We start from the raw sequence: 277 nt of genomic DNA on the forward strand, positions 1-277 counted from the left end.
GGGAGGGCGGCGTCCCGGGGGTAGGTCTCGGTCCCGCTGCTAGCCCTGCCTGACACGCCTGAGCACCCCTTTCACCATTCAAGCGCGGACACCCTCGTCCGCCACTCCGCCAAGCCCGGCGCACCTAAAGCATCCTCAAGCCCGGCCACCCTGAGCCCAGACTGCCCTCCCGGCCCAGACACACGCCGTGCACCCCCAGCTCCCCCGTCCCTTGCCGAACGATTCTGCGCCCACTGCCCAAACCTGCCGGAGGACTCTGAGCGCCCCCCACGTCACC

At 70.4% G+C, this 277-nt stretch overlaps 1 protein-coding gene across 1 annotated transcript in view; it reads left to right on the plus strand.

The window, feature by feature from the left end:
- CCDC177 (coiled-coil domain containing 177) overlaps window positions 1-277 on the plus strand; it is an 8883-nt gene that overhangs the window by 3163 nt on the left and 5443 nt on the right. The gene's annotated exons all lie outside the window — the stretch shown is intronic.

This window comes from Corvus brachyrhynchos, unplaced genomic scaffold (genome assembly GCF_000691975.1).
Source record: "Corvus brachyrhynchos isolate BGI_N302 unplaced genomic scaffold, ASM69197v1 scaffold115, whole genome shotgun sequence".
Lineage (NCBI taxonomy): Eukaryota > Metazoa > Chordata > Aves > Passeriformes > Corvidae > Corvus > Corvus brachyrhynchos.